Source organism: Bactrocera dorsalis, chromosome 1, assembly GCF_023373825.1.
Source record: "Bactrocera dorsalis isolate Fly_Bdor chromosome 1, ASM2337382v1, whole genome shotgun sequence".
NCBI lineage: Eukaryota > Metazoa > Arthropoda > Insecta > Diptera > Tephritidae > Bactrocera > Bactrocera dorsalis.
This window is the reverse complement of record NC_064303.1, coordinates 59550604-59561980: the sequence shown is the minus strand read 5'-3', so window position 1 is coordinate 59561980 and position 11377 is coordinate 59550604.

The window sequence follows — 11377 nt, the reverse complement described above, 5'->3', positions numbered from 1 at the left end:
TCTTGCACTCAAAACTTCTGTGCCCTATCTCTCCACATTTAAAACACTTACGAGTATATTGCTTATTAGTATCATGACAATTTTTTGCGAGATGTGTCGTTGATGAGCATTTATAGCATTTCTTCTTGTCGTCACTACTATAGGGTGATTTTTTAAGAGCTTGATAACTTTTTTAAAAAAAAAAACGCATAAAATTTGCAAAATCTCATCGGTTCTTTATTTGAAACGTTAGATTGGTTCATGACATTTACTTTTTGAAGATAATTTCATTTAAATGTTGACCGCGGCTGCGTCTTAGGTGGTCCATTCGGAAAGTCCAATTTTGGGCAACTTTTTCGAGCATTTCGGCCGGAATAGCCCGAATTTCTTCGGAAATGTTGTCTTCCAAAGCTGGAATAGTTGCTGGCTTATTTCTGTAGACTTTAGACTTGACGTAGCCCCACAAAAAATAGTCTAAAGGCGTTAAATCGCATGATCTTGGTGGCCAACTTACGGGTCCATTTCTTGAGATGAATTGTTGTCCGAAGTTTTCCCTCAAAATGGCCATAGAATCGCGAGCTGTGTGGCATGTAGCGCCATCTTGTTGAAACCACATGTCAACCAAGTTCAGTTCTTCCATTTTTGGCAACAAAAAGTTTGTTAGCATCGAACGATAGCGATCGCCATTCACCGTAACGTTGCGTCCAACAGCATCTTTGAAAAAATACGGTCCAATGATTCCACCAGCGTACAAACCACACCAAACAGTGCATTTTTCGGGATGCATGGGCAGTTCTTGAACGGCTTCTGGTTGCTCTTCACCCCAAATGCGGCAATTTTGCTTATTTACGTAGCCATTCAACCAGAAATGAGCCTCATCGCTGAACAAAATTTGTCGATAAAAAATTTTCGAACCGAACACTGATTTTGGTAATAAAATTCAATGATTTGCAAGCGTTGCTCGTTAGTAAGTCTATTCATGATGAAATGTCAAAGCATACTGAGCATCTTTCTCTTTGACACCATGTCTGAAATCCCACGTGATCTGTCAAATACTAATGCATGAAAATCCTAACCTCAAAAAAATCACCCTTTATGAAAATTTAAACCCTTTGAAGTACCTTGTGCATACTGCGACCTGTTTAGCGACTGTCGCGAACAATGCACCTTTTCGTAAACCTGCAAATTCACTTTTAATTCTTTTATTGTTTGTGTCTGGTATAAAATGGTTTTATTCAATCTGGAATCTGGAATCCCCTTGATAAAATACCCTATTAAACTAACCTCGTCCATTTTAACTGGCTTCGCAATTTCCATAAGCGTGTACAAATATTCCTTAAATGACTCATTGCTCTTTTTACGCCTATTTTGCAACACGCGATGGATATCTAAAGAAGATAATTTAGTACCAAACTCGCTATTGAAGTGGCTTTCAAGGTATCCCAGTCCCTAACAATGGCTTGGTTGCGCAAAAACAACTTGGCTGCCCCTTTCATAAGTTGCTTGGCGTAAACATATTTTTGAAGTTCGTTCCATCCTAATGTGATAACATTGTCCTCAAACTCTCTTACCCATTCATGAATGTCTAGTGTATCTGTCCCACTAGGGTAAGCTGTCTTGTATGTCTTTTAAAGTAAAGCTAGGTTTCACCACCACTGTCTGTTGTGACGGATTGGCTTCCTCATACGCCGATTCATCTTCGCTGCCTTCCTCATCACTTTGAATATGTTCGTGATGTCGGAGAAATCTGTCCCTCAGTTCGCTTTTCCGTCCTTGACTTAGCCCTATACGTCTCAAATTGTCCTTTAATGTCTCGACTGTCATACTTAAAATTGTCTGAGCTTCCATGGTATAATGTTTACAATGTTTATAAATGGTAAGTAAATTAAAAGTACAGTTTACAACACAAAACTAAATAAAATTTTAGTACATAAAAGTAAGATAAAGTTACTTATAGTTGTATATGCAATACGTTAAGATACACTTACATATAAGGTTAAAATTCAATTTACCGGAGGTAATATTTCGAATGATATGTAAAATAATGTAAATAATTATGTAATTATATCAAAGCTTATGCTAATGTTTTATAAATAGAAAATGTAGTACATATTAAATTCTACAAACACAAATTTATAAATTTGTTTCCTTATTTAATTCAATTTCTTTCTCTTTGTTTTGATTTTAATATTCGTAAAGTAACATTTAATAACATAGCTTTTAGTCTTAGTTTTCCTGGCTAATTTAACTCTTTTTATGCAAACTATAGATCTTGTCTTCTCATTGACATTAAATCATATTCATTCGATTGATTGATCAAGCTTTAATTTCTTATTTATAAACATATACTTTTTAACATTTAGTTTCTTAGTTTATCTAATTTCTTCTTTTGTTTAAGTATTATCTATACAACTCAACTCTTTACTCTTTACAACATCTGTTTTTACTGTTCTTATATATATGTACCTGTTACATTCTACTTTTCTATCTTTTACTTATGCATGTGTTATTATCTCTGCTTGTTCAACTTTAGATTTCACTCGCTTTCTGTTGATGCTATCACTGCTCTGCTCTATAACCTTTTCTTCGTTGATTTCGCTTTTTCCTCTGCTTATTTTCGTTAATACTCTTTCTCTCAGTATGTTGCTTGATGGCGTGTACTGCGCAGTTAATTTGCTTGACACTATCTGTTCGCTGGTCTTACAATATTATCATCACTCTTCCTCACAGTATATTGCTGTTCGGCTTACACTGTATTTATTCGTTTTTCGTATTCACTGTCACTTTTTGTAGTGTATTGCTATGTGGCATACACTACTTGTTTCAAATATTTAAATCTTCATTTCATTTAAGCTGTTCTGTTCATTCTTTCTCTTTTTGTCTCTCACTTTGCTAGATTTAGCTTTTCAAACGTCTTTCACCAACGCTTCGCTTATTGTTCGGTTTTTCGCTGTTCGGTTTTTTTTTTAATTTTGAACTTCGTGTTTAACCATCACTTCACGAAATTGTTGGATTCTCTGGAATGTTCTGCATACAACAACGTTTGATCACGTAGATTGCATGTACAGTTCCACAAAATGCATCCACTTTTAACGCTTCACACACTATGATTTACATATGCACTATATTGTTCATGTAAGTTTCTGCAACTATTACAGATCCTTTCAGTTGCTTTCGTTCTTAATTTTTCAGTCTCATGGCCACTTTTATGCTATGTTTTAGTTTCTTTAACAGTTTTTAGCCGTTTTTAATAGAAACCAAATTTTTAAATTTTTCTCACACACGACACTTATTTCGATTTTTCTCAACGGACACCAGGAAATATTTAGGATTATTTTACTTTTTCCGTCTAAATTTAACTGAACACGATGGCTCAATGACTCAATCCTGGGTGAGGCGCCAATTGTAGGTTCCGGATAATTAGAAGTGTCTTTATTGAAAGTTGAATAGAAACTGTCCGTTTGTCTTCGGTCGAGTCAGCGTAGCGTCCTAGTTTCGTCAAGTTGCGTGCGTTAAGTATGTAGGGCTGCATTTTAGCGTAATTATAATGTTGTTAATATGTCACTCCTACATTATTATTAATCCAAACATCGTTAGTAGTGTAAGGCTAATTTAATCACTCAACAAATAATACAAACTAACGGATACATAGAAATTTATAATAATAATCAAAACATACCCATAGAATTTGATTTAATTTTACATAAAGAAGATATTCAGGAAACAAAAAATCTACTCGCATTAAGGAAATTATATAACAAATCAAGTAGATACCCTCATAAGTAAACTAAAAACAATAAAAGGGGACTAATAAACATAGTAGGCAATGCATGTAAATATTTTTTGGTACAATGGATAATACTGATCAAGAAGATATCACCAACCACATTAACACAGTCGGTTCTAACTTACATAACAGCATTAAATCAGCAAATAAAAATTAACATTCATTTTAGCTCAACAATACAGCTTGTTGATTGCATAAAACTATAAAATATGTTGTACCACAAACTACTTTTTAAGAAAAATTACTTACGTTAAATTCAATTAAAACTCATATTAAGCATATATAAACATACTTGTATATAACTACAGCAAAAATGGCGTTAGTGATGCTAATATCCTTACAAAAAATTTATATTATGATAATATAATTATTAGAAAAATGAAATACTTAAGAACGGCAATATTTGAAAAAGGAAGAGAATTAATATTTGTAATCAAAGTGCCTAAAATATTTTCTAATATACAAGTAATAACTATAATAACTACATATCCCTTATTTAAATAAGGAAATAAATGCTAAAACTTCGAATGTATTCAAATATTGGGTTGTCAAAAAAGTCTTGCTGTATTTTTATTGAATCAATTCGTGTGGCACCCATACATCGAGCTTCTTAGGGACTCCATGCTTCTTCAAATGGTTTATAACGGTTTGATGACTACTATACCGGTCTCTTTCGACCAATTCACCGATTTTATCGCAATTTTCGGCGACAGGCCTTTCGGAGCGTGGCGCATCTTCGACCACTTCTACACCAGAACGAAAACGTTGAAACCATCGTTGGGTGGTGGAAATGGAAACTGTAAAAAACTGTCATACTGTAAAATATGCCGTATTTATATAATGATAAGGTATACAGATGAGTACAAGGAGAATAAATACAATAAATCGAAGATGTAAATTAATTACAAATGTTAACTCAGAAATAATTTATATTATAGACGAAATTAGAATTGTAGAAAATGCCGAAAATTACTTAATTCAAAATAATTATGGCTCGGAAATATTACAATTAAATGGAAATTCTGTAATAAAATGCAACAACTATTCAATAGAATAAGCAAATCAGAAATGGTCAAATAATTACAAAATGTTTACTGACAAAATTATATTACCACAATCCAACAATACAACTTTTAATGCCACTCTAACTTTACAAGAATTAAAATTAACGTCTATACATAATCTAAAAGAAATTGAAAAAAAATGCAACAATAAAGTTGAAACATACTACAGTGTACCGACAGTGGTAATATTAATTATAATATTCGTTTCAATACTAAATTGCAATCATTGTAAAAGAAATAAGGGAGGAATTCATGATAACCCTTTGTCTAGTTGTGGAGAAGTTACATACAATATATTATACAAGGACAAAGCTTCCTCCATCGGCTTGCGAAGGAATTAACTGTCGGTAAAGTCGACCACGCTCTTACTTGACAAACTGTACATATACTTGTACATGTGAGTGTCAATTTTATTAAGCCAACAAAGAAATAAATGTTTTACATAGTAATGTAATTAAATCAAACCAACAACACCGGACCGAATTGACACTCACATGTATATGTACAGTTTGTCAAGTAAGAGCGTGGTCGACTTTACCGACGGTTAATTCCTTCGCAAGTCGATGGAGGAAGCTTTGTCCTTGATGCATTGTCAACAACATTCAGTTGTCGTTGATCTTTTGAAAGTGAATCACGTTAAACTCCATGAGTGCTAAGTACGCGTCGCGCTACGAAGCTGTGTTCCTTTGCATCTACATAAATATATGAGAAAGTCGAAGACATTTGTACAGAAGTGGATACAGCGATATACAATCTATAGTGGCTAAAAATATCGATGATTTACCAGAACGTGGTTCAATAAGAAAAGTGAACAAAAAATATGAAAAAAGAATAGTGAATCTGTTTTCGCGGAATCCTGCTTTAACACTGCGGCAAGGACAAGCAAAATTAATGGCAAAAGGTTTAGGTATATCCTACGAAACTATCCGAACCCTTCTTCATACTCATGATCTGAAATTGCGCAACACAATGAAGAAGCCTCTGTTGACTGAAAAACTTGTGACAAAGCAACTCGTTTGGGCGCATGAGAATACTGATCGAGATTTTGAAAATGTCATTTTTACTGATGAATGTTCTGTATGGGCACGTTCTGTCCTCACGCGAGCCTGGTCAACTTCCACCAATAGGCTTGTTCAGCGGACCGTAAAACATGGAATAAAGGTGCATCTTTGGGGCTGCTTCTCAAAGCAGGGATTCGGCACTTTGTACCTCTTTACTGACAACCTAAATGCCGAGAAAATTATAAAAATCTACAAAAAGGCTTTACTGCCATCTGCTGAACGATGGTTCATCACAAAAAATTAAGATTAGATTCTGCAGGAGGACGATCCTAAACACCGCAGCAAACTCTGTACTCAGTGGAAAACTCAATCTGGCATCGTAACATTGGATTGGCCGTCGCAGTCGCCTGATGTAAACCCTATTGAAAATGTGTGGGCATATATTAAACAGAAGCTTCGTGGAAGACGCACATACACTTTGAAGCAGTTGTCTTACGAAATTCGTCGGATCTGGAGAACCTTGCCACTAGAATACGCCCTCAAATTAGTAGAAAGTATGCCTCGGAGCTGCCTGGCAATTATCGACGCTGGTGGTAACTGGACGCATTATTGACCAAATTGCCTCATTGTTTGTAATGTGTACAACGTATATATAAATATTTAAGTTTCATAAAATAATTTTTTTATAAATTATCACGACCACGCTCTTCTTTGACAGACTGTATGACGAAAATGCAAGTGTCGTTGCTATCTAAAAAATTAAACAACGATACTTGTAATGTAAACAGTTTGTATGTTAAAACCATTGCGGCTCAAATTTCATGTCACCTAGCTGAAATTTATGAATAACTAGCTGACCCGGCAAACTTCGTTCTGCCCAAAATAGATTTTTTTTTCATTTCAAAAATTACACTGGTATTGGTTTTAATAGAATATGAACGATTTTTCCTAATTTCATTGTGTATACTTTAACAAAATTTTTACAAATCTTTCTTTTGTAAACATTGAACGGGCAGGTTTTCGATATGATCCAAACATTCAATATATCGCATCTGTTCAAATCGGTCAGATGTCAGTAGTTTGTCAATATTGCATTGCAGTCAAATTTAAAAATGAACCGCCAGGGTTATGTTGCGCCGGGGGAAAGACGATGCATTCCATGTATAATACCGAGGCATCTCCGAGTAAAGCAATGTTCTCGCGAACGGATCACTGGCGCAAGTTGCAAAGAAACTTGTTAAAGTGGTTGCTGGTGGTATTTCCGTTCGCTGTACTATGTTCTCTGCGTTGAAATAAACTCGCTGGCCATTCTCCAAATGAGCTGACAGATGCACAACAGTAGGATGGCGTTCATGAATTGCAAATGAAAATATTCTCCAGATTGCTTCATTGCAGTTCACATATCTGCCCATTTGAAATTTGCTAATTTCATCTCGTTCAACGCCAATAACCGCCATATCGCTTCCTTTGGTGACATATTTGCAAACATACTTAATTGATTTTATTGAACTGCAATATTCAACATTTATATGTGTTTTGAATGCCTTAGACAAAATTGGCGAATATGGAACGATCCATGTGTTATCAACCACGAAATTCTTTCCTTTCAATTGAGTGATGAATGTTCTGCCATTGTCAGCGGGTGAGCGACGCCGATAGAGAGGATATCCGTCGTTTCCAGTTTGAGTTTCCGAAATAAAAGCACGGGGACAGCGTTTTTTGCATTTACTGTCCGACATACAAACCGAAGATGGATCGTGTTCTCCGCATGGCCCATGAACCATATTGGCCATCACCACTTCGTGCAACTCTGGATCTATTTCAACATCAGGAATTTCGGCGGAAATGATGTCATCAATTTGGTCAGGTGTAATTTTCTCCACCATCCAAAGAAGAATGTGTGCGTGGGAAAACCTCTCTTCTGCCACTCCAATGAGTACATTCAGCATCGAACAGTGCCATATACACGTTGTTTCGTAATAAAGTCCATCAAACATCTGAGTTTTTGTTTAAACACGCGTGCTGTAACATCGTGGCGATCGCTTCGTGATTGACCGGGATGCAATAGATTCGTAATGTCTGGCCATTTTGGATTGCAAGTTAATGTAACAAACAAATCCGGCCGTCCATAATTGCGCACGTAAGTCATCGCATCCTGGGAGTACTCATGCATGTGTCTAGGACTGCCAATGTATGTCGATGGCAAAATATAGAGTCGACCAATATCTGTAATATCCGCATCACCATTCATTGCATCTCTTAAGTGAATATACTCTTCAGATCGCAACTTCGACTGATTGTATTGCATGTAATTAAGTCGTTCTGTCTCAACTTTAACATACATGTCAACTGCATACTGTTGAAATAACCATCCATATCTCAGTAAATGGTTGTCATAGCTTTGGCGAATTATTATTCGATATGCGTATAACTTCATTGAACTGACTTTTTTATTTGTCTCGACACCTAAAAGCTTAAATTACCTATATGAAGTAGCAAACAAAAATTTTTTTTTACTAACCATTCACCGGATTTATCATTTTATATCCTAAGTGATACCGTCTTCTCTACGGCAGAACATGAGCGGATATTGCATTGCGTCGTAAGACCGATGTGTCTCACTTATCCGTTTTAGTGCGTTTTAATTTCTACGTTTGATAACAATATCACGCGACTGCAAATTTTCTCCAACAACAACAACTGATATTTCGCTAACTGTAGGTGCATTATATTGCCATTCATGTGATCCTGTTGGTCTTTTGTCCGCTTGTATGATTATACTATGATCATCTGTTGGCATACGTTCCAACGAAATCGTAAACAGTTTAATGAGGCCATTGTGTTCGTGTAACATTTGCTGCAATTGTTCGATTATTTCTCTTTTCGTTGTATTGAAGATAGCACAACGCCGATTTACTTCATCATGTGAATCTCCCAGAAAGTAAATTTGGAGATATTTGTGTTCTTGATCTGGATGCGGCAACAGCGATCCAGCGAGATGAAACATTTGCCCATGAACGTGTATAATTGGAGGAAAGCTCTGTAGTTTCTGTCGAATATTGTTTGGCAAAAATACCTTAAACGTTGGATTGTAGTTTTGTTCATTTACAATTTGCTTTAAGAAATGGCTCGAGTGAGGAGATTCACCGTAAAGCAGCTGGAACAATGGCTGTGGTGGTGGAAGCAATTCTGGCAACGGTTCATTTTTAAATTTGACTGCATTGCAATATTGACGAACTACTGACATCTGACCGATTTGAACAGATGCGCTATATTAAATGTTTGGATCATATCGAAAACCTGCCCGTTCAAAGTTCACAAAAGAAAGATGTTGCCGCTGTTGTCGTCGAATAATCGCATGTTGTGATCTTACTTCATCACTTTGGCGAGCACGAACTTCCTTTCTTCTCGATCGTTGTTGCTGATTGTGAACTTTCCTTCTTCTCAATCGTTCTTGCTGATTGTATGTTTGGTTGACATCTTCTAACTGGTGCGTGCTACTCTCCAGCAGTCTATTTCGTGGTGATACCCTCTCAATAACACTTTCCCTTTGACGTGCTCTGCTATTTCGTGTTCTCCTTGCGGCCTGGGAACTCCGAGAAGTGTTACCATACGTACTGATTCTTGACATCGTAACAAATATCTAATTGGAAATGATCATTCATTTGCATAAAGTTCATATAAGGTTTTACGGACCAATAACTTACCTTTGAAAACTCCAAAAATGAATGAATTAAACTAAGGAAGCAGATCAATTGAATGATAAATTCCAACGTACATAAATCGGTATTCGCCAACACGCTAAATCACTTTCACTAAATAACTCACTTTTTAAAACAAAATATATCAATATATCAGTAAAGCAAGGCGCATTTTTATTGCCCTCTAAATTTTGCGTGTTCGATTGCAAAGCAAAATTGACGTTTAATTTAATTTGTGTTTGTTTCATAAAACTGCCATTTCCATAAACCAAAAATAGCACGTAACACAACCAAAATTACCATATAACCGCTGCAACAAGAACAACAAAAATGTCGTGCTAGGTGGAAAATGAGATAAATATATGGTGGATTAAAAACCAAAATAATTAAAGATTGTAAGGGAGGTACCACGTCCCCTTTTTCGATAACGCCAAGCTTTATGGGTGAGAATGGTGTTGTTTCCTATAGCTCTATACCAATTTTCATGTTCCTACCTTAAACACTTTTGAAGATATTCACCTTGAAAAGTTCAGTTTGTATGGGTGGTGCCACGCCCCCTTTTCCGATTATCCCTTCTTTTATGTGTAAGAAGGCTTTTGATACCATATAGGTCTATACCAATTTTCAGGTCCCTACCTTGAACCCTTCTTCCCTTCACAGATATTCTGCTTAAAAAATTTAGTTTGTATGGGAGGTACCACGCCCCCTTATTCGATAGCCCCCGGTTTTATAGGTGAGAGCGGTGTTGTTATCCTGTAGCTCTGTACCAATTTTCATGTTCCTACCTTAAACACTTTTGAAGATATTGGACTTGGAAAATTCAATTTGTATGGGAGGTGCCACGCCCCCTTAATATTTTATTCTGATTTTAAGACATGACCTGCGCGTGGTAATAACAAACAAATCCCCCAAAGGAAGTATTTCATTTGGTTCAGCCGATTTCGAGTTTTAGCGTTACAACTATACACCATTTCATTTATATTTATATATATAGATATAGATAATTGCTTTTCCTTTCATAAGCAACAGTCAAAGTAATAACCAATTATTCAAGAATATTTGTGTGTTTTGTTTTACTCCTTTTAAGAAAGTACTTAAGTCATATTGTATGAGTGTATATTTTAATATATAACAAGTATTTTGTCTTTTGTTTCATTCGAATATTCCTACTGGTTCCAGCGATATGGGCAAATAAAGTCAGGACACGCAACAGTGGATTTTTGTTTTTGTCCTGATAAATGCAAAACAAAATAATATAATTTATAATAATATACTTGTAGCAAATACACTGGTATAACTGGTTTTTGTATTTTATATGCAGCTGCAAGGGTTGTTTTCACACGAGGTGTTGTTATAAATGCTGCCTGTTGATATTTTCATTATTGTTGTGGTGCTCAAAAGTGTAAGAAGCGAAAATATAAGTGAAAATAAATATAACTGAAACTATAAATAACTGGATAGGAAATGACTTCAAGAAGAAACGAATATTTATCAAGTGCAGCATATAGAAGGTAAAAAATGTAAAATAAGCAACAATGTAAACATATACTAATTTTTTTTATTATGTAGGCTAATTTGTGACGATGACGCTCCCTATGACTTTGACTCAGAAGATGAAGAAGAAATTCAAATCATTGAAATTGCTGATGACGATGCTGAAGTTTCGCAAAGTGCCGCGGACTATGAGGATGAGGAAGAAGACGATGAAGAAGAAGAAGTAGAAGAAAAGAATGAATTACCTGCTAGTGCTGAAAAATTTGTTGCGCGTGATGCTACTGAGTGGATGAAAGAACCAAATGTAAGTCGTCAGGTACTCAGACAAAATATTATAAGAGAACGTTCTGG